Here is a 23,829-nt window from a genome sequence, read left to right as displayed (position 1 = left end):
AATAAACATAACTCAGAAATCTAACCTAACAAATCAAGATATAGGAGTATTACTCGTAAGTATGAAATTTAGTTAGGAATCTCGCAATTGCACCTGAATAATTTACAGTTCAGCGTACCTAATGGTTAATCAGACGCACATTCCATACATGCCTATGTGAATTAATTACATTGCCGAAATGCTTTGAGTGCCTAACCGGAAACTATGGCTACATGCCTATATTACACACTACAGTACCCTGCACATTTCAGTGGATTGTTAAGTACCTAATTACGTACAGACCAAAGACGGCAAAAGATGCGTGTAAGTGAGCAATAAGATTTGATTACTGAAGGCATTTTTTACCAATGATAAGGAACTATCCTTGGGCTACAGCACTGACAGCACTCCATTGTTATAGTTGACCATATAGAAAGTTTCACCTAGCATCCATAAGTCATCTAGTCTGGCCAAAATAATAAAGAAAGATATAAAAAAAACCTTGTATTTCAAGCGCGAATGTTATTAATTTTAAATAATTGATACCTGACAGCAACAGCAAAGCGCGGAAGCACCACGTACAAAGGAACATCTGGAGCTGGAAGTAAACTAGACCTGCTCGTGAGAAGCGCGGGGACGCTCGACCAACCCGCTGGCAGTAGTGTTGCCCACCGTTTTATTCCAACACATTATTTTCGTTACTATAAAAACATATTCAAGTGGCTACACTAAAACCATTGTGTACAACTCGAAGGGCTACAATAGTACCGCCTACTTTATTATTTATAATTAAAATATGCCTATAACGCAGGGGTCTCCAAACTTTTTTACCTGAGGGCCATATTGCGCCTTAGAATTTTCGCGCGGGCCACGGCACACGGCATTTCGGCGCCGGGGGGGGGGGATCTGGTTACTGCTTGTGAGGGCTGAACACCTGGAGCCTGGCTCCCGCGGGCCGGATTGGACCGCTGTCGGCGGGCCGGATTGGAACGCTTCGCGGGCCGGATTTGGCCCGCGGGCCGGGGTTTGGAGAGCCCTGCTATAACGCATAGTTTTTGTTTTGTCAATGACTTCTATATTGGTGTAATAAATACTTTAAAAATATTAACATGAGCCGTATGTTTAGTTTTACACTATATCAATAATCGGTTCCCTTTCAACTGTAGGTACCTATGTTAAAGTGAGCACTTTTAGGCTCGGTTTAATGTGAAGAATTGACATAATAAAGACTGACAGTCGTAATGGAATAATCTGGGTCTCTGTGCGGCTTGATGGTCGCCTGTCACAGGTGGTGTCAAACAAAACGTGTCGAATCATGGGTCAGTGCGCTTATATAAATATAAAAAAATATATATCAGACGTATAATAATTTAAGTTTGTATTAAGGGGAAACGTCTGCAAACATAATAGTTTTCTGTAATACGTAGATTATCAGCGTATAGTCGTATACTATACGATCACCGGGCCAGAATATCTAACACAATGCAATAAATAATATTATTAAAATGACTTTGAATGGGTTTGGTCATGTGTGCAAGTATAAAGTGGATGATGGTGGCAGCGCTGAGGTAAAGTGTTTACCAAAATCAGTGTTCCGTAAGATCGGCTCGGCTATCGGGCGGCGGCGGCCTCAGACGCGGCCGGGTATTGATTGATGCCCGCCCGGTTGAACTTAGTTAACAACTTAATTAAATAGATTTTTTACAAAAGCTAAAAATAACAAAACATTTTAGTATTCAATCGAAGTCAACAAAGGATAGGTTATACAATGTATTTAAAACGGCTGCTATTTAACTGATCACCAGATTTAGTAAAATTTAATACCAAAAAAATCTATTTTACCACCCTAAAATCATGAATGATCACCAAAATTATAACACCATTTTAATGTGAAATGATTACCAATTTTATTACATTTTACTATCCTTTTAAAGGAAATGACACCAAACTAATCATTATTAACCCAAAAATAGTCAATGATTACCAAATTTCAAACCCCATTTTAATGTGAAATGATAACCAATTTTTACATCTTGCTATCCTATTAAAGAAAATGACACCAAAATAATCATTGTAAACCCAAAAATAGTAAATGACCACCAAAATTAGAACTCCATTTTAATGTAAAATGATAACCAAATTTTTAAATCTTGCTATCCTATTAAAGCAAATGGCTCCAAAATAATCATTGTAAACGCAAAAATAGTAAATGATCACAAAAATTGTAACCACATTTTAATTAAAAATGTGCAAACATTTAATATATCGTTATCCTATTAAATTAATTAATCCACTTCGTCATCTTTTTCTAGTAGCATTTTATTTCTGTAACAGTCGCAGTTCTAACCTAACCTAACCCACTTTTCTAGTAGCATTTTGTTTCTGTAAGGGTCGCAGTTCAAACCTAACCTAACCCACTTTTCTAGTAGCATTTCTTTTCTGCAAGGGTCGCAGTTCAAACCTAACCTAACCCACTTTTCTAGTAGCATTTCGTTTCTGTATGGGTCGCAGTTCAAACCTAACCTAACCCACTTTTCTAGTAGTATTTCTTTTCTGTAAGGGTCGCAGTTCAAACCTAACCTAACCCACTTTTCTAGTAGCATTTCGTATCTGTATGGGTAGCAGTTGAAACTTAACCTAACCTACTTTTCTAGTACCATTTCGTTTCTGTAAGGGTCGCAGTGCTAACCTAAGCTAACCCACTTAACTGATAGCAGTTTAACTTACTTTTCTAGTAGCATAACGAAATGCTACTAGAAAAGTAGATTAGGTTAGGTAGGTATGCGGTGCGGGCTACGAGGGGTTGAGCGGGAGGGGCTAGTAATTTTGGCATCAGTTTACTTTATTTGGTAATATGTATACATTTTTTGGTAATCATAGTGGTTTATTTAGGTGAAAATATCGCATTAATTTGGTCTTCAAGATTTGGTGATCATTAATGATTTTTGGTGATCATTCAATATATTTGGTATTTGAATACAATTTGAAGTGCAGTCGTAATTAAAGTGGTGGTACTTTTGTATTTTTAGGCCTTATTTTTTTGGTGTTCAGTAATTTTTTTTGGTAAGCATGATTTTTTTATTTAGGGTACCAAAGTATTTTTTGGTGGTCATTATATTTGTAGCCATTTAAAACTACGACTTTTTTTAAATATTGCTAAGTAATACAATGAGTATTTAAGAGCGCGGAGCTAATGGTTTACTCGTGTGCTCTTATCACGTGAGTTACATTTTAAATTTCTATGGTTACATTTATATTTTGCTGATACTATGTAGAATTGAACTTTTTCACCACACCAGGCCCCTATTTCACCACGATGACAGGTGCGACAATTCGACAAATCTCACTGTTGCTGACGTCACAGGCATCTATGGCCTACGGTTACTGCTTACCATCGGGTGGACCGTATTCCTGTTTGTCACCATCATTGTATTATTAAAAAAAAACTTTTTTATATCGGCAAAAAACAGGTATTTCTCTTGCGATGTTTATGATGATAATTATGACAATTGTCACAAGATTTAATAGAACTTTCGGTAATTCTTGACAGCAAATGAGTTCTGTGTCGGAATTTCGTGACAATTGTCACGTATCTTGTGACAATTGTCATTAGCTTATCAAAATAAGTACTTATTAACTGGCGATATAGTGGAGTATTTTTTTAATTAACATGTTGGTGGCAAACAACCACACCGCCCGTCTGATGGTAAGCGGTTACCGTAGCCTACGGAGGCCTGTGACGTCAGTAACAGTGATGTCGTCAATTGTCGCACCTGTCACGGTGGTGAAATAGGGGCCTGGTAAGTTGCATTTTATTCACATGTAAGGCAAAGTAATGAAATGCAAATTTTGAGTTGTTTTCTTATGTTTGCTGGTAGAGTTGACTTTTAAATGATTATTTTGAATGATATATATTTAATAACGAACAAATATACTTTGAATGCAGTTTTGTTTCTTTTTAAAAATAAAGGAATGTTTCCTTTGAGTAAAATGGGCCAGCTTAAGGATTTAAGGTAGTTTCCCTCCAGGGCCGGACTTATCTTTCCACACTGTATACATGTAGTATACTAGCAACCGTCTGCGATTGGTCTTCGTAGAAAACGTCAATTTTCTTTGTGGTTGTATTTCCAAAAATCCTTTCTAGATGGAACAACATTTTAAGGCAATCGCAGTCCGTTGCGTCGCTTAAGGGGCATTCAAGAAAGCTGCGGCTATCGGACCGGAATAAACTTGTTCGTGACTATAGATATTATATATTTATTATATATAACTTAGGTATTCTATATATTTGTTATATTTTTACTTCTATTTTTTATCTTATTTTATTTATTTTCGCCCTCTTTTATAATTTTATTGACTTTCCTCTAGTCTTGTATTCGGTGCTATATTTGTCTATAGTTCCTCATCAATTCTCATCTACTCAAAGGTTAAATGGAAGAAATCCCTTAATGGGATAAGTTCGCCTTTGTACTGCCTATCCTGTGCCATAAATTTGTGTTATGTACAATAAAGAGTTTATACATACATACATTTGCAGATTATGTAAAATTGTGTATATAATTTCAACCAATATTAAGCATGATTTAGTTCGTCCTAGAGTCAAAACCTCCATTTAAAAAAAAAGTACATATATAAATGCAATAGATATATTTAATAATCTCCCCGATGAACTAAAATGTCTAAAGGGCAATCAGTTTAGATATAAATTAAAACATTGGCTAATACAGAGAGCATTTTACAACATTAAAGAATATTTTGAATATGATAGAGATAATATTGTATAACACCTAGCTTTTAAGTCACGAAATCTAACTATTCGTTCTAGGTAGTACCTAACTAATTAGTTTAAGACATAATTTGCATGTAAAAATAGGTATTAAGTAGATGTAAGTAAACATTGCACGCCCATGTCGGGTAACTGTTGGGACAATGTTCTTGTATAAATGTCATCTTCTGTACACAGTTTGTCAATAAAATGTATTGATATAGGTAAATAAATGAGTTCGCATCCCATCGTAATCACAATATTTGATTGTGCTTAAAGAACACCATTTAGATATTTTCTGTTTCCCATTACTTCCCCGTGAAAAAAAAATGTGACTCACACACCAGTACGGTTACCATCAGTTTGTCACTGACATAAACGCCGTCGAGAACGTAATTTACTTTCTATACATCCCGTTTGCACTAATATGCGAGTGCGAGCGAGATGTATAGAAAGTAAATTACGTTCTCGACGGCGTTTATGTCAGTGACAAACTGATGGTAACCGTACTGCATAGTAAAATTAGTACTAAGCTCACATTAAAAGCGTTTTTGTAATTTTAGGTAATAGTTATTTGTACAACAAGAGATCAAAGTTTGATATTTCTTCGAGTGGTTATTTTGAGTCCCGTGCAAGCGAAAGATTCTATAATACGAGCATAGATCTAATTTAGAATCTTGAGCGTAGTTTTGTTTAGTTAAATTTGTTTATTTGATGCATGGAAGACCATTCACATGCTTTCTCGATTGCAAGGAGCTTCGCCTGAAAGACAGAGCGGGTAGGGTGTAATTTGTATTTATTTGTGGTTGAAATACCATCTGGGCTAAGTGCCACAAAAGCTGCACCCACGGCATCGTCATGTGTACTGCCAGCGGTGTAGATCATCCATGCACCTTCCCTTTCTAGTGCGTCCAAACCATCCAGAGAGGAGACGGATTTGTAAGATATTCCAGTTGTGAGTGAAGGATGCAACAGTTCAGCCAGGGAGGCACGTGTTTCCATTGGAATATCACTTGGGAGGAATCTGGTGCATCGTTTTAACTTAGATGTTTCTACGTCGAAATTTTGTCCGGAAGGGGGGTTAGTTGTACAATTGAGATATGAAGCTATGGTAGGTACTGATGGTGCGGAAGCCCTGAATAATTTAGCTTAGGATAGGTATTTATTGGGGATATATTTGTATTTTAGAGCTCTAGACCAAATGCTGGCAGCGTAACATATAATCACCTGAATGACTTGTAAATGGTTAGAATTACAAACACAAAATGCAAAAACACTTGGCTTAAATTAGCCGGATATTTGCACTAGGGTAGACCGAGGCGAATCGGGTCATTTTTTGTTTGACGGTCAATAAATACAATTTTTAAGGTGATACTGTTTTTATTAATATTCAGTAGGATAAATTATTTATTAATGAACACAATCTAAGGTTCAGACATAAAATCAAACTTAAATATGATTTATGAAAAATAAAATACAAAACCTCTTAAAAAATCGCCCCATTTTAAGGGGTAAAATGGATCAAAAAAACTCTGTCATAAAATCTTAATTAATAATGGTTAACAATGTTAATCATATGATTAAGAATCACAAAGATCAAATAATTGAGATCAACTATCATTGGTATCTTTAATGTTGCATTTGAGCATTATTTTTATTCCTCCTTTCTAGTTCAATTTTTTATCACGCCACCTACAGAAAGCGCAACATAATATCACTCCTGTATGCTACTATATATTTTAACAATAAATCCAAAACATGCTAATGGCCATTTAGCAACAAAATCGAATAACTTAAATGAAAATAAACAAAAACTGTAAACTTTTGCAAACCAAAACATGAAAAATCACACATATCCGATTTCTGCCCATATGAGAAAATTAGTTGTTGGTAACAAAAGACTCTACGTAGGGACAGCGGTTTCGTTAAAACCTTATTAGCAGCTGTAGTCATATTTTCTCCCGACCATTCCCCCTGATACCTCTTCCTTTTATACGTACGCACCATCTAAAACATGCGAACATAAAATAAGCCAAAAAAACGTCCAAAAACCTTGTTTTATAATGTGATCCTAATCGCCCCCAATCAGATGATCCGAATAACCCCATATCATATGTTTGAATTATTTTCGCGTACCGGAAATATACCTTTAAATACAATAAAAACAAAATCAAATCAAGAAACACTATGCGCCATTAACAATATGTAACAACAATTACAAACCTTTAGCCTTTTGCGTTTACTTTTATCACTGACTGTATTTGCACATTTTTTACATCGGCGGTAAAATCACAATACACCTGTACGAGCGACTCATCGGGAAGTGTCACCGTGACCGACGCGTGAGTCTTTTCCAATGGCAGTAACTGTGGTGACATGCGTTAGGAACAGAGCGAACGCGGGACGCTGATTGACTGGCTGTAACTAACCGCGATCTTTCAAATTTTACAGAAATGCTTATTTTGATCCGATTTCCCCAGTGATCCGAATCGCCTCGGTCTACCCTATTTAGATAACATTATTGGTTGAATCTATGTATATTAAAAAAATTATATCAATGTTGTAGTTTGTAACCTCTTTTGTGCAGACAATGTCTAAGTTTTCTATTACTATTATTGATAATTTTTGATTTGCCTAGTTGAAGTTTCGAGAGCTCTCAAGGACCCTGGCTGAATCCCTCTACAGCCTACCCTTTTTTACCTGACTACGGTAACAGTAACAGTACGGGTACAGTATTTTACTCACATGAAAGTAACAGGTTTAAAATACAAATTCTGCAAAATGTTTATATTTATTTGTTAATTGCCAGTTCCTCTCATCCCACGGCTGCCCGAGGCCCTGTTTCTATAGCGCTCGCCGCATTTCCTCTCCGTATTGCACTCTTAACCTTTGAGGATGTTAAATATAAACACATACTACATATTAAATTTCATTTAATAACTTTTGTGTGATAAAAATATTGTTGATACAATTTTTTTTCTCCGACTGTACCTACTTTTTTTTTCAATTGTCTACTACTCGAAACATTTCAAAAAAATTTCAACTCAATTATGTCCTTTTATGATTTATGTATTAAGTTTGTATACTAAGGATCACAGTTCGATGACCACATTTAGCCTCCACCTTCAGAGATCAGCTCGATGCCACCGATCCTTCATAAGTATTCCAAATTTCAGCATTGATTGATACCAAAAAATGTTTGATTGATTGGTTGATACCAAGTGGTTAAAAATGGTTTAGAAATTGTGAATTCAACTTATTTAAGTACTTAGTTACCTACATACGAACATGGCAAGTTTATGTGATTTCAGGAGAACGAGCACAAATGGGTCGAATGAGTGAATGATAATATCCATGTTTGCATAACAATATTAACAAAATGGTTACATACAGGTTGATTCAGTAAGTAATCATCGTGTATTTAGACAGTTGTGTCTTATAATATAACCGCCCTAATGCAATGTAAAAAACGTTATTAAAATTGAGAAAATCGAAACCTTGTAAATGTTTATTAACAGAATATTAGGAGGCCCTGTATAAGAACGTCACTCACACAGTGACAAGTGACTTTACTTACGTTCAATCTATTTGTGCCAGCTGTCCTGCAATTACCATTAAATAAAAGCATATAAAAGCATACAGAATCCGGACTGTACCTACTCATCGAAAATATCAAATAGGATGTTCCAAACGTGCTATGTGGTTCCCCCAGAAAGCTACATACTCGTACATGATCAGTCGACAAGTAAACCAAACCAACATGTGGTAGCATCCTGTTTTGCAAATTACAATACTAGCTTTATCCCGCAAGTCTGTCCACGTTGGACACGCTAATTAGGTACACCCAGATGTAAAGGACATAGCCACTTTATGAATGAATTCCATTGATGTTTCCAAGCAATTTTGCAGCTCGCTGTACATAGAACAAGCTAATTAGGTTAGGTAGCATTCAGTGTAGGTTGAGCCTGGGAGCCGCCGTGAGAGACAAAGTGTATCAGAAACCATCCAACATTTTTAGGGTTCCGTACCCAAAGGGTAAAAGCGGGACCCTATTACTAAGACTCAACTGTCCGTCTAGAGAACTAGAACAAATTAAAATTACCAACTAGAGAACTAGAGTTAAACACCACCTGTTTACAAACAGGTTCTACACGAAAACGGAATAAATTCAATCCAAATAAAATACTTAATTAATAAAACAGAAAAATTGTACCTATGTTTATGTAACATTTATTACTTGTAATAACTGCAGGAATATGTGTTTAATGTCCTTGGGGTTATTCGCGCCCACCCTGTATACCCATCAGCTAGCATGCATATTATGATCGACAATACGAGTATATTGTATGAAACGAGCAAGACCGGTTGGCGGTCGGCCCAATTGTCATTTCACATGGCGATTAAAAAGTGATAGTCTGATAGTTAACGACCATCTGTCAGTCTTACCTTATAATATAAGTAAGTAGGTACAGATGTGTCCATGCAAAAGAGGTGATTGTGAAAAATTCTGAATTGTACCAAAGGTAAATTGTAGGTATTGTACCAAAACCAAACCCACCAACGCCGCACCAAATAGCATATTCCTTTTTAACGGTGGTTGTCGCCGTGGGAAGTATAACAGACATGCCTTATGGAACATAATACATATAATCGAAGATGGCGACGGCGGTCGGCAGATCGCTCTCCGCACGTGCCATCGTCACTGGTCGATCTACTCATAAGCAAAGTTATATTTAAATCAGTGCGTCCACTACGTTTATCTGCAGCAATGTTAAGGTTGAATTCCGATTCGTTTACGTCACGCTTCAAGCGAATAGAATAGATCCGTGACCCTACTTGATCTATCATGTACTACAGACTTATTCATTTTTTATCATTTTTTAGTTTCTGTACCTACCTCATAACGAAATGCAGAACTGTTGCAAGATGTCATATCCACTACTCATCAATCAAATGAAAAGTGTTTTGCGTTAAGTATAATGATTAAGTAAATAAATTAAATAAATTTATATTATTTCATAGGATAACTAATCCCAAGAATTGGCGTAGGCGCTAGTTTTTACGAAAGCGACTGCTATCTGACCTTCTAACCCAGAGGGGAAACTAGGCCTTGTTGGGATTAGTCGTAACGACTGGTAAATATTAAATGATACTTCGTACATAAATTCCGAAAAGCTCATTGGTACGAGCCGGGGTTTGAATCCGCGACCTCCGGAATGATAGTCGCAAATAAATACCTCACATTGAGACTAATTAAACAGCTAAAAATAACTGTTGCATCCAATAAACCATACTATAATTTTATAACCACATAGTTTCCGTCATATAAATGTGTTCGCGGGACACTTGACTCCTGCGTTTTCTCATTTTCTCAAGAGATCTTGTAGGGCGGATATTTAAATGATTTTGAAGGATTAATATATACAGAATTGATTTAATATTTTCGTCGGGTTGGTGTGGTGAAAAAATGTTGTGCTTCAATCGGCTAAAGGTTCCGTCACACAGGCGCGTTTTCCGGCCGAGGCGTGAGCGTTTTATGTAAAAGCGGCGCACCCCGCTCACGCGCAACCCGCAACACGCGCCTGTGTGACGGAGTGAGGCTCTTAAGGCGCTCTTATACTCGAGTTTTACGTTTTCAAGGGGGTGAAGCAGACGCGTGGTAGAACGGGCAGGCGGGCACCCCGCGCGGCGCACCACACCATTCCCGCGCAGCACGTCTACGTCCTTATTCTGACGACATCGGTATTCTGAATTGTCAGTTCCGGGATTTTTTGTTTCGGCAATTAATATTGAATAAGATTTATTAGTAAATACGAATTTTGATGAGTACTTAATGAAATTAAAAACCGGACAAGCGCGAGTCGGACTCGCCCACCGAGCCCACCGAGGGTTCCGTACTTTTTAGTATTTGTTGTTATAGCGGCAACAGAAATACATCATCTGTGAAAATTTCAACTGTCTAGCTATCACGGTTCGTGAGATACAGCCTGGTGACAGACGGACGGACGAACGGACGGACAGCGGAGTCTTACTAATAGGGTTCCGTTTTACCCTTTGGGTAGGGAACCCTAAAAATGGGGGTGTCATTCTGAATCCCTAACAACGTTTGTCCTAAAGTCACTTGCCCTAACTGGTTTGTCCTAATGGGCACATGCCCTAACGATCAATTGTCATAACGATTATTTTCCATAATGTAATGGTTAGCCTAAGACTCATTTGCCCTAAGCATTTGTACCATAACTATCAAGATCCCTAATGTTTTTTACCATATTCTTCGAAATCCCTAACAATGTTTGGCATAAAATAACATGTTCTAACTGTTTTGACCTAATGGCTATTACCCTAATGATCAATCGTCATAACAGTTACTTTTCCTATTAATCAATTATCATAACAATTACTTTCCATAATGAATGGTAACGAACTGTTGCCACAAAAGTGGGTTAGGTTAGGTTAGAACCGTGACCCTCGCAAAATCGAACTGCTGCCACAAAAGTGGGTTAGGTTAGGTTAGAACTGCGACCATTGTAAAAAACGAAATGTTGCCACAAAAGTGGGTTAGGTTAGGTTAGAACTGTGATCCTCGCAAAAACGAACTGCTGTCACAAAAGTGGGTTAGGTTAGGTTAGAACTGCGACCATTGTAAAAACGAAACGCAATAGGGAAATCAAAATTAGGGCATACGAGTGTTAGGTCAAGCAACGATAGGCTAAGTGAAATTAGGTAACATGATGGTTAGGATATATAATTTTTAGCCATTATGCAGCCATTGATTCTGGCTGCATGTTTGAGCCGTTTGGGGTGGAAACCCTTGGGCCGTGGGGACCTGGCGCCCACGGCATATTCTCCGAGCTGGCGAAGCGCCTCGTGGAGGCGACGGGTGACAAGAGGGCTGGCTCCTACCTTGCGCAACGCATTGGTATTGCCGTCCAGCGCGGCAATGCCGCCAGCCTTCTTGGCACCCTGCCCACAGGCACAGAGCTGGAGCCAGTTTTTTATTTATAATTTTAGTTTATGTTTGTAGTTAGTTGTAGCTTTATGTAGTTTTTAATTTTATTTTATATTGATTGATTTATTAAATTTAATTGTACATTAGGATAAATACTCAATATAGAAAGTGTCATTAGGGAAAAAGATATTAGGACAAAAAAAAATCGCCCATTCGATAATAGGGAAACCAAAGTTAGGGAATACGCGCGTTAGGACATCTGATCATTATGACAAACAATATTAGGGAATGCAAAGATAGGAGAAAAGATTTTAGGGATTCAGATATAGATCCTAAAAATGGTAGGTAAGACGGTGAGTGTACCTAAATAATTATTAATTATATACAATATGAGTGTATACTTGACTGATCATGTTTTTGTAAAAATCGATTTCTACTGGCAAAACATATTACTTTTTGGCAACCGGGTTTTTTAACCTAATTAGACCCCGCTGAATCCGAATTTGCCGGTTGCTTGATCGAATTTTTGACTGGAAGTGAGATATTTGATATTAAAGGTCCCTTTTTTTAGTTTTTCGTAAATAACTCGTAAACGGTGTCCCATAGCAAAATAGGTTTTTATGAATAAATAATGTACACAAAATTTTCAATAAAAAAAGATTCAGTACATTTTTAGCAGGGATCAATATTTAAAAAGATAATAAAGAGGGAAAGTTAATTATAATAAATTCTACGGTTCCTTGTTTTTATTTTTTCGTTAATAATTTGAAAAGTATGACTCATAGCAAAAACAAATTTTACACAAATAATAAACATAAAATTTCCTACAAGAAACATGTAGAACACTTTTCGCTAGGATCAATATTTAAAAAGACAAAGCATCCGGTAAGTCAATTATAATCAATTTTAAAGTCCCTTTTTAGTTTTTTGTAAATAACTCGTAAACGGTGTCCCATAGCAAAATAGGTTTTTATAAATAAATAACTCCATAAAATTTTCTGCGAAAAACATCTGAACACTTTTCTCTAGGATCAATATTTAAAACGATATTAAAGGAAGAAAGTTCATTACAATCAATTCACATCTCAATTTTTTTTAAAAACCTATTTTGCTATGGGACACCGTTTACGAGTTATTTACGAAAAACTAAAAAAAGGGACCTTTAATATCAAATATCTCACTTCCAGTCAAGAATTCGATCAAGCAACCGGCAAATTCGGATTCAGCGGGGTCTAATTAGGTTAACAAACCCGGTTGCCAAAAAGTAATATGGTTTGCCAGTAGAAATCGATTTTTACAAAAATGTGACCAGTCTAAATTATACAATTTGATTAATTTTATAGCCTTTTAAAATAGATATGTTTACACAATTTATTCATCGTGACTGAATTCCGGATTGGTTAGATGGGTGTGTGCCTTTGCTGCCCAACTTGTTATAAAATGACAATATGACGGACGAATGTCGGAAATGTCACCGTATTTAAGAATTATTTTGCTTTTCTTCGTAAGTATGTTGAAAAACATTGTGTGTATAACATATTTGCATATTTATACTGTGATTACCCATTTTATGAAACGTCCGCTAAACTAACACAGGTCCGACGCTGACAGTGGTCACGGGCGTACTGGCGTGAGGAATAGGCGCAAGGTATTGCCGCGTAGGGTGTAATTTAGTAGGCAAAATGTTGAATTCATCAAATGATGAATGAAAAAATTAACGTATCGATAAAAGGACAAGCAATAATGAAGATTTACTTAAAAGCTATCGACTGAAGTAAGTTTCATATACATTTTCGTCCTAGTACTTCTAACATAAGGAAATAAAGACAGTGTTAGGCATGTTTTCAACTTAAGATTCTATCGAGAAAATAATGAGCCGTCGTGTTTCTGACAAGCAATAACGTAGTTCAAGGACTGAAGTTATACATACTAGAAAATAATGCATGAAATCCTTGTAAAAGTCTGTAAATATGGTGACAAAAAAGTGCATTTTACTACACACCGCGCCTTAAGAAGACTTAGTTCACCCTTCGTGTCCGGAAAGCCTCGCACCGCTCAAAATTACACTATTTGAATTATCTCTTTAACGGGTCTCAGTATTAGCACGACGTGTAAACAACAACTTTGATTCCTTGTTAATAAATACCTATTTCATCTAGTGAAGTTTTATTAGCATAATAATGGCTACGTTATTATGTGATATTTTATCGTCGGGTAAGCCGGGTTATGATATGACAATGGGGGACGTAGGAGCATATCAACTTGCACAAAGTTTCTAAAATTGATAGGTTTAATATTATAGATAGCTTTATCAGTAGGCAAGTAAACTTGAAATACGTAAGTGTTAAACATGAACTCGAAACTTTCTCGTTTTCCCAAATATTGTTTGTTTTACAAACAACATCACAATAAACTGTCAGTGATATATTAGTATTTTATACAATCGTGATATAATAGAAAGTTTTTCGGTCGAGTATCGTGTTTAGGCAACGAAGCTTGCTGAGTTGCCTAAGTAAGGTACAAGATTGAAAAGCTTGATTATATCACTATTGTATACAATACTTTTTCTACGAATCAACAAAAATAATACTTTAAACTAGTAGAATCATACAAACAAACCAAACCAAAAGTATACAGTATACGCGAGCAGCCGCGATACCTTCATACTGGTACGCGCCCCGGCCGCCGCGTTGGTCAACGACACCTTCTCGTAACTAATGAGGCCCTGGTACTTGCTCCGCGCTAAATTCAATTTTTAGACAGTTGTTTTCTCGCTTTTGGCCACCGTAGCCTATGGAGACTAACAAGAAACACTAAGTGGTTTTCGTAGCCTATGGATGTTGCTATATTAAGGGGTATAATGTGCTATATTAATATCACATGCGCGATTCCGACTTATGAACCAATTGTTTAATACTACAACCTAAAATAAATAATTAATTTGAGCTATGGTTTTGTTTCGTCCTCTTGATCGCGGCGAGCTGTGATTGGTCAATTTCATTATAGTTGACTAAACTGTATCGAAATGAATATTATAGTTGAGCTGGGAGCCCATACATTAAAAATACCCAATTGCAATTTGGTATAAGAAATCTTAATTCAAGAATTACAGTCAACGAGTAGAAAAACAAATAAATGACACACTTCGGGTTGGATTAAAATAATACAAGTCTAAAATAAACCTCCGTGGCAACAAATCGCGACGCAACGCTCTGGCGGCGCGGCGATAGCGGTACATCACGGCAGTGCTGCGCACTGTTAAATGAACAATCCGCCTGTTTTACACTTTTTCACGCCACTGTTCGGAAATGTGGCAAAAGACGGTCTAAAACCAAGCTGGAAAATAAGCAATAGCTGTAGCACCTGAACCACCACTACTACAATGTTTCATTGTTATCATCATCTGTCATTGGTGACGGTTCGCTACAGCAATAAGTATAATTTAAAACATAAAAATCAATAAAAGGTCTTTTATGGCGCAACTTTTTCCTTCAAAAATAAAATTAGGTTAATTATAGGACCAATTTCTTGTTTAAAAAAAAAGAAATGTCAAAACCATTCATTCATTCAGTCAGTTCATTCGATTCACAAGGCGTTTTTTACGTTTGTAACTGTTTGTGGTTTTTTAGCAAAAACGCTTCTAAGTTTAGAGTCGGTTTGAAGCAAACAACAGAAAAACGCCTCTTAATTAAAAGTGATAACAAAAAGTAAAAAAGGCGGGATCGGAAAATACTCACTGAATTGGATAGTGTAAATTGTGTTTGACTAAAAAATACAAGAAACACGTATCTACGCTCGCTATAAAAATGAGTTCTTCTAATGAAGAAAATGATACTCGTATTATCGTATGGACTCGTATTATTTGAGGGCCTCCACTAACGTGTCGGCCCTCAAACTCACTCGCCCATCTTTTAGCGGTTTTCCGTCCTCTCCTACAATGTACTATTGTACATTATTTCAATTAACCAATAAATAAGGAGGACGAAAAATTAAAAAGTTGTTGAAAATTCAGGCAACTGGTAATTACGCATTACGCCTGTTGCTCCCATGGTTGGGTCATAATTATGTAGGTGTTAATTTGTCTTTTTTTTGGACCCGGGTGGTACCAATATTGATTAAGGGGCCAAGTCCACGTTGAACTGAATAGAGGAGTCCGTATACCTATGTATCATAAAAATATCTGCAATTTAGTCTATATTAATATATTGTTGTTTACAACCCGAGGTTAAATTAAGTAATCAAGTAAAATCTTCATGTACATATAACACACAAGCGGGGTGAAACATGAGATATGTATAATGTTATGCGTATTAGTATTAAGCTAAAAGCTATGTAACCGTAAAATCAAGTGATCCTGGAGGCACGTATATTAGCATGTACTATAACACAGTCCGTTGATACATTCCCGATACATTCCGATACAAGCACGCGACTTAATTAAACTTAACTACCTACACTTGATGTTCATTCAATTTGAGAAACATGGATTGTGAGCCAACCGTACCTTTCTAATTGTGTACATTGTCGTGCTACGTGATGCAACAATGAACAGAGGAAGTCATTCATAACGTCTACACAATTTTATTTAGAGCGCCGTCTTAGATCACATAATTGAGAAGATACCATCGAATTAGTACTAAAAGATCTGAAAAATTATAACATATAGTTTACAAAATTAGATTATGAAGTGGTGATATAGGTTAAAAAATTAAGAAATAAAATATAGAGAAATATTAGAAATATGCATTCAAGATCAATGAAAACGGGTCTCTGTTTATGCACATTATAGGGGTGCACATGCAACTAAGAGCTAAAATTTCGCAATCGATCAGGTGGATCATGAGGTTCTTCCAAAAATGCGCGTGCGTATCTAATGATAAATATACCGGTATTCCCCTATGGCGCTTCGAATTATTTATAAAAAAAAATTGTCAAAATTTTTAGTTTTGGTACAGTCTTTTATCGCTCACTGTACTTTTCTGATGGTAAAGTACAGTCAGCGATATGCAAATGTTCAGCTTCATCGGAATCCGGGAATTTAACTTGCAATATTTGACCTGTACACACATAGTTACCTACATATTTACTTACTTACATATGTAGGTGCATTACAAGATTTACAAGTTAATAAAAACCTTGTAATAAAAAGTAAATACAAATGCTACGAATTACTCACAACATCTAGTAATTGCAATACGATTTGGAGCCTATGTAAATTAACTGTAGGTACAAATATAACTATGTAGTAACTAGTTTTGTCTTATGGTGCTTTTATTATTAAACCAACGAGAATTGTCTACTCACGCGTGATTCGTAAGATTGACTTGGTTAAAATGAACTAAAATTCAGTGTATCAATGCATTTTCGTCTGTTTGATTAAAAACCAAAAACATATGACAGATACCTACCGACCATTGAACTACTTCTTAGACCACTTGCACCGCATGACATTTGGCTAATTATCACATATATTCTTTAGAAATAGGGAAACTTATGTCATAACCATAAGACACACTCTTCTAAATTAATTTATTTGTAACGTTTATAATATATTCGGGATCGCCACCGTGTTATATTGACAACTAGTACCAGCACACTTTTTATTTAGCAGGTTAAGCTTCATTTACACAACGCATCAAATCTTACCCGTGTTCTTAGTCATTTATAATGGACAAAAACTAATATAAATCACAGATACACCAAAAAGAGCGGACACAAGTGTGGTGGCAGCAGCAACACTAGGCTGCCCCCGCGCGGTCAGCGAGTCCACTGGTCGACATTATTGTGCAAGACCCGTGCCAGCACCATTCAATTTCATATATGGAAGCAGTCGCGCACGCACGCTACTTTGGACAGTTACAACAAGAGAATAAACTACTCGCAAATCTAATTGTGAATACGGAATGATAAGACGTAGCCACTGCCGAACTACTTCATAATTATGGTCTCAACAACAGAGTTACCTAAACGGGCGACGTGTTCAAGTCTATCTAAACACAACTTTGTTGTTGAGATAATAAGGGCGTATCTACACTATCTACATCATTTAATTGAAAAAAAAATTAGCCCGCCTCATCAATGGCCATCTGGCGTTATGTGAATTTAGGCGTCAACTTCAGCCTGGCGGTTTTCTCCCCTACGTCAGCTATGATGCGTGTTTTGGAGCGCAATTTAGTGTTTCGGATGCGAGCGGCATTGCTCGCTGGCAAACCTTCAATTTCTTTTTTTAATATTTTTTTTTATATTTAGTGTAAAGTAGATGTATATTGTATTTTGTTTATATATAATATGGGTAGGTATGCCAACTAAACGCACTGCTCCAATGAGACAGTTTTCAGTTTTTCAGGTTACGGAGTAAACGAAAATATCATCGATAAATCCAATTTTTAGATTTGTGTTGATTTTTCAAAAACCGCTCGACCGATTTCGATAAAATTTAAATGGGACCACCTGGTATAGGCGTCTGCGAGTAATCGGTGAACATACATAAAAAAGTTTCCGACGAATTGAGAACTTCTAATTTTTATGAAGTCGGTTATATACATAGAAACCGTGTGGTGGAAAACAAGTGCAAAGTAAAAATTCACTAAAACCACGATGTATTAGTGAAACCTTATTCTGGTTGTAAATTATACTGGCCAAATACACCTTAGGTGTAGTACATATTTAAATTGCTACAGCTTCAGCCTCGGGAACAAAAAAGCCAAATTAGAACCTCAAACAGCATATTCAAAGGACTACACAAGATAGAACAGTTAAAATTGAGGAAAATAAACATACAACACCAACTTTTTAGTGGTTTTAGTTATATAGTGGATTTAGTTAATACGTGTTTACACACATGAACAGAGCCGGAGTAACAGACAGACTATGTTGACTACGTATATCTGTTTTGTGTTACTCCTGATTTTTAAATAGAACTACCGCATGATGATCCAGTTCTCTTAATACTCATAAGTTATAGTTATAGTATTATATTGAGTCATAACGAATTGATTGTTGATGTTTTCAGGTCAGGTACAGGAAGAGTTAATAAAATGGATGCTTATAAATTAAATAAGTGTTTGATAAATAGAGAAAGGAATAGGATACTATTAATGTACCTTAGGGTGACTGATATAGTTATTGGCCCCTCCATAGTAATTGGCGAATCTTAAAAATCAGAAAGAAACAAGGCAATTGAAGTCTTACTGTTAAGAGTTGCCAATTATTATGGAGTGGTCAATAATTATAGCAGTCACCCTACTTAATCATACATTTTTCTAAAATATCATAATAATCACATTAATCACATAGACATAAAAAAGTGCGAGCAGTAAGCAATGGGAGAGCAGTACCCAAGATAGAGCAGATGCAGAACCCTGGCTGTACCTAGTAGAACTCAGGTTTGGTGCAAGATAGGCACCTACTGTTTTGGTTAACCGACTTGTCGTCGTGTGCCTATGTTGCAGGTTTCCTCTAGGTGGATCAATTCACTTTTTTCTAATCGCCTTCAAAAACAAAGGAGGTTCTCAGTTTGACCCGTATGTTTGTATGTATGTATGTTTGTTCGCGATTATCTCGCGTTTGGCTAAACTGATTTTGAAGCGGTTTTCAGAAAAGTATTTGTTAAATTCTGGAGAAGGTTTTAGTATACATGGATGGTACCGCTTGGACCCGATAGGTGGCGCTGCTATCGGTATATCGTCAAATTTGATTTGCTGAGACCGATTTAGATGAAATTTCGTGTTTAGATTAGATAGATGAAATGGTGGGAGTGGGAGTGCGAGACAACAGTGCGAGTGCGGGTAGAAGTGATAGTGGGCGTGGGAGTGGGAGTGGGAGTGCGAGTAGGAGTGGGATTGGGAGTAAGGTCTATCATTTAGATGCCTATACTCGTATCTTGTCGAGTCTTTAGGGGCTCACTGATTAACAGTCCGCCGGACGGTATCGGCCTGTCAGAACAAAATTTTGACAGTTCCGAACAACTGACAGGCCGATACCTTCCGGCGGACTGTTAATCAGTGGGCCCCTTAAAGTTAACTTTTTCTTAATAAATCTTAATCTATTTGGGCAGATATACAGGGTGTGGCCTGTAATAAGAGCAAAAAATTAAAGTACATACCCTTTAACTAACCAGGAATTAAGTCCAAATAGTTTCAATTAATTAAAATGAAAAAATATTTTTTTATTATTATCTAACAAAATTAATCGACCCAGCAATGTACTGCAGACATTATGTGTCCAGTCGGATTACTTGACATTGACATTTACGATCGTTATCAATAATATTGAAAAACCTATTAAATACATCAACATTGCTTTTTAAACATATGCAATTCTAATTAAATAGTCACATCTTTCAACATTACTTAACAGTTTTCTTATCAAATAGACCTGATGGGCAAAAGGACGAAATGAGTAAAATGCTATAAAGTAACTTAAGCTATTTATTAAGCAGTTCCAACTAAAATTGTGCACTTTAATAAAAGCACTGATAATAATTATGCCAATCTTACTGCATAACCACCTCACGATTCACGAGAAAACTTGCACTTTTATAATTTTGTAAGAATGTTTCCTTTTCACGACAACGACTACGAACGACAGTATAACCTGTTCTCCGTTTGACTCCGGTCCGACACGACATCGACATGTGCAATACTAGGTGTAGGGCCTTCTCAAAAGTCTCAAAACTAACGAAGAATTTCACAGCTAATTCATCTGGCTGTACACGGCGTACGATCACAATCAGAATCACATTTGGTGCACCCACATTCGTAGCTCTGAGTTGACAATAACGCTCGGTTAACATTTACTCTTGTTTCGTTAATACTATGTTACATAATTTCACATGCATAATTGATTAGTTCATAATTAATTGTATTATTTCTATTTTGCTTTATTTTGATTTAGCAACTTGACGTACAATGTCATGTATGTAGTAATAGAGTAAACAATCCCTGAAAAATTTGCAATGCGTGGTTTATGTCTTGTGACTGTGAAGGTTTCATACAATAATTATGAACTTTTTGAAAGGTGACGCACTCCGGTAGAAAACAGTGTTCTAAACAATCTGTTGTTTACATATGCTGTTTTTATTATTTTGCATGCAGTCTTTGCAAAAGTACTAAATATGTACAGGGTGCTTAGCCAAGATGCCAATCGTTTGCGCCGTAGTGAACGATACGTTAATCTCTCTCTCTCTCTCTCTGTCGCACTAATATCGACGCGTGATAGAGAGAGATAACCGTTTCGTTCGCGACGGCGCAAACTATTGGCATCTTAGCTCAGCCCTCTGTTCTCTTCAGTTATAAAGTACCTTCAATAACACTAAAGAACGCTGTTTTAACGCTTCAGAGCCATGTACAGTACAGATGAGGAAGTTGCGGAAAGTGAAAGTTTCTAAGAAGTTTTTGGAATGGAAAGTTTTATTTCTCATGCAAGGATCACTTTGACCACGTCGTAGCTACGTCTATCTCTCTCTCTCTTCCTAGCTATTTATCCCACATGGTGGTAGGGTCAGCTTTCCTGCTTAACCTTATCCACTTCGCCCTGCCCACGACATCGTGCTCGGATAACTTGCAGTCACTCAATTCCTTTAGCACTACACCCTTCCATCTTGTTCTGGGTCTGCCCTAGATGTTAGACCTGGGATGGAAAGTTGTAGTTCCAAATTTCTTACGTAGTCAGAAAGCCTTCTTTTTACGTGACGTGGCAATGTCGCGCACGCCCAGGCTTCCTCGTACGTACTCGTTACGGATTCTATCAAGCCTGGTAACGCCGCACATCCACCTCAGCATCTTCATCTCGGCGACTTAGATGGTATGCACGTGTCTTTGAGTCGTTGCCGACGTCTCGCTGCCATACATAAAAACCGGCCTTATTATACTTTTGTATACCACTTGAGTTTGACCCCCATTTTCCTGTTACACGTAACACCAGTCACCACTCGCCATTTTAGCCAAGCAGCGGCTATTCGGTGTTGAATGTCGCATTCCACATTCCCAGAATGGTGCATCATACTACCCAGATACTTGTACTGATCACACATAATGACTTAGTTGCCCATCGATGGAAATTGGGCTTAGCTACGTCTAACGCTTCATGTAAATAATTGCATGAAGCGATAGACGTAGCATCAAGAAAAAAAAATAAACAAAAACGTACTGCGTTTATTAATCTTAAACAACTACATAACACAAGTACTTACATAAACACAACTAACAAATAAGAATAACACTTTTCAGTTTCCGTTCATAATCTTGCCCGATAGATTGCTTTTTTGTAATAAGATATCCTTATTTTATCAAATGACTTTATTATGTATGAGGTACTTTTTCTCCTTAAACGACTTCTGGGTCAGATCAATAGAATACACATAGTTCTGATTTTTTTATACTGGTGGTAGTGGTGGTTGTCGAAAATTGCGGAGTATTCTCTGGTATACCGCCAACAATTGACTCGAATATCACCGCCCTCACGCTGGCTGACAGGCTGCACCGCCGTCCCGGGCCCCGGGTACAGGCTCGTTGTCCCTCAAACGTGGCACTACGTTCAACGTTGACGATGACACTGTCAGTCTGCCTCCGATCGGGAAATCGTTTGCGGTGCAACAGCTTGCTTTGAACTTCTTCTAGCTCCACCGTTCAATCATGTAATTCAGTCATCTTGTTTAGATTGAATTACATAAATAATTGTTATGCATTCGCTTGACAGTTGTCAGTATTGACAAAGTTCAAAGCATTTTTCAAATAGGTAGGTAATGAAGTTAAGTGTTTTATGGAGGTTTTTATTACGAGAATAAATTATTTTATAAACTTTTTCCATCACATAGCAAAAAAAGTATTTTCGAGTTTGTCAACAAAACATAACGTGTCATTGCATATTGAATGAGTTCTGATTTCCTAATAATAAGAGCTACTTTTCTCTGTATTAATTTTTAAAATAAATTGTACTAAAAGGCGCGTACCAAGACGTCCCGGTACCATGACATCTTACGACAGATAAGCGACCGTAACGCGATGTGAAAATCCATTGCTTGCTAAACTTGACTTTAAATTAAAATTTCTCCTAAATTAAGAATTCTGAACCATCGGGACCACTTGGTGGTAACTTTGGGTACTCCAAGGAATCTCCAGTTTGATTTTTTGCTCTTATTACGGGCCACACCCTGTATAATATACGCCCCGGACCCGCATGGGTAGTTCAACTAATTTACAAATTATACACGTAAACCTTTCTCAAGAATCACTCTATTGAAAAGTGAAAGCCGCGTAAAAATCCTTTCAGTCGTTTTTGAGTTTATCGCGAAAATACAGACAGACGGGGACTTTGTTTTACTTTATAATATGTATAGAGATGGCGGTGCCAAACCAACAAAAACATTATTTGCTGCCAAACAGAAAAAATAGCAGTGCGAGAACTAAATTAATTAGTAAACTATGTATGTCTTTTTTATGCAAGTACTTAAGTGGAGCGTCCTTCGTTGTCTAAAATTTTGGTTCTCTAACATTTTCGTTTGGCACAGCCTTCAAAAACTAAGTAATTAGCCGGATGGTTATTAATTTGCTTATTATTAGGTATTAATTACTTTTTGGCAGAATTTTGCTTTAGGACGGGATAAGGAATGGATAAGGATAGGGGCGGGGTATATAAAAATTATTTAATGCTTTTCAGTGGGTTGGTTTTTGAAGGCAGTTCCCTTTATTTTAAAAAGAAATATAATTAATTTATTTTGGTTTAGTTTTTGTTTTTTATTTTATACTTTTTTATTTTTTTACGATTTGTTTTATTTTCCAAATAACAGTTATTATTTATACCTAAGCACCTGTCGAATTTGTAATTTTTAGTTTCGAAATCTACTATGATGAATACTAACAATTTCTGTACAAAAAGTAATTATATCAAAAACATAAATGTGAAACGAGAGCCAATTTCAATATTAAGACTAGTTTTTCGTAAATAACTCGTAAACGGTGGCTGTAGCAAAAAATGTTCTTTTACATTCATAATCTACTAAAATTGTCTATAAAAAAGATATTGTACACTTTCTGCTAGGACCCATATTTATAAAGATTTTAAAACGGGAACGTTACTTATAATCAATCATAAGATCGTTCTTTTTAGTTTTTCGTAAATAACTCGTAAACGGTAG

At 36.6% G+C, this 23,829-nt stretch overlaps 1 protein-coding gene across 1 annotated transcript in view; it reads right to left on the bottom strand.

Moving 5' to 3' along the window:
- The window catches only part of LOC134804909 (triple functional domain protein), a 170,114-nt gene that overhangs the window by 53,830 nt on the left and 92,455 nt on the right, over nt 1-23,829 (bottom strand). The gene's annotated exons all lie outside the window — the stretch shown is intronic.

The sequence above is a fragment of the Cydia splendana genome, chromosome Z, assembly GCF_910591565.1.
Source record: "Cydia splendana chromosome Z, ilCydSple1.2, whole genome shotgun sequence".
In the NCBI taxonomy this organism is placed as follows: domain Eukaryota; kingdom Metazoa; phylum Arthropoda; class Insecta; order Lepidoptera; family Tortricidae; genus Cydia; species Cydia splendana.
The sequence above is the reverse complement of the archived record's forward strand: the minus strand, read 5'-3'. Positions and strand labels throughout refer to the sequence as shown.